Here is a 1,436-nt window from a genome sequence, read left to right on the forward strand (position 1 = left end):
TAGTTGGTGGTCTGTTCCACAATCAGCTCCTGGCCTAGTTTTCACAGCTGATATTGAGCTTCTCCAGCGGTTCCTTCCACAGATGTAATCGATCTGATTCCTATGCATACCATCAGGTGAGATCCCTGTGTATAACCTCCATTTATGTCTCTTAAAGAATGTGTTTGCAATGAATAAGTCATTGGTTGTGCAAAATTCAATCATTCTATCTCCAGCTCCACTTCTGTCTCCGAGTCCATATTTTCCGACTACTGATTCTTCTCTGTTTCCAACTTTTGCATTCCAGTTACCCATTATTATCAATGCATCTTGATTGCTTGTTCGATCGATCTCTGACTGTAAAAGTTGTAGAAATCTTCTATTTCCTCTTCTTTGGCTCTGGCTGTCGGTGCATATATCCGAATGATAGTGGTATTCACTGGACTTCCCTGTATGCGTATGGATATTATCCTGTCACTCACGATATTGTACTTCAAGACGGATCTAGAAATGGCTTTTCTAACTATGAAAGCAACCCCATTTTTCCTCACCTTTTCATCTCCGGAGTAGTATATCATATGATCATCTGATTCAAAATGCGCCATGCCAGTCCATCTCATCTCTCCAATGTCTAGTATGTCAATATTTAGAGTTCCATTTCCTCCTTAACAATGGGAGGCAGAGGGGGTAAAATGTGCAAAAATGATTGAATGAAAATCTTACTTTTCTGTAAACTTTTGTTAAAATCATAATTAAAAAAATATTTTTAAAAAGTCAATGGCTTACTACAAACCAGACCATTAATAGCTCATATATAAGTTCAAACTGAAGGTGAAGAAATAGAAAACAAGCTCACGAGAATCAGACTATGGTCTTTTGCATATTCCATCTCAATTTAGAATAGATTTGATTCACTACTCACTAAATAGCTGTGGGATGACATCGTACAGTAAGAATTTAAATGGCTATCAAAAATATTTTTTTTAAAAAAAAAGAGAGATGAGTATGGATTTTGGAAGAGGTTCAGAAACTTGCTATTGAGTAGCGAACAAATAAAATAAAAAGAAATGATGCCATGAAAGTTCTGAAAAGGGATAGCAAAATGTATCTCAAGAGGACAAACAAAATAAAATTTTAACAAACAAAGAAACATTAAATTATAATTTGCAAAGACCTAGAGTTAGAAAAACAAGAGGAGAGGGTGTTCAGCATTTTTCAAGCTAAAAAAAAATGTTAAGTTTTTATTTACAATACTGAAGAATTTTGTGGGTAAATATTGAATAGCACAGGACTAGCTAAGTGAAGATGGAAAGAACAAACAGATATGCCAAAATATGGTGGTGTGCCGTATTAGCAGATGGTATATAATCAAGATTCAAATGTAGTAAATTAAGAAATTCAAGCTACACAGAAAGCTGAGTGATAAATGACAGCATGGAAATTGACAGGATATCCAT

The sequence above is a fragment of the Elephantulus edwardii genome, unplaced genomic scaffold, assembly GCF_000299155.1.
Source record: "Elephantulus edwardii isolate Elephantulus edwardi_28Jun2011 unplaced genomic scaffold, EleEdw1.0 scaffold00204, whole genome shotgun sequence".
NCBI classification, from domain to species: Eukaryota; Metazoa; Chordata; class Mammalia; order Macroscelidea; family Macroscelididae; genus Elephantulus; species Elephantulus edwardii.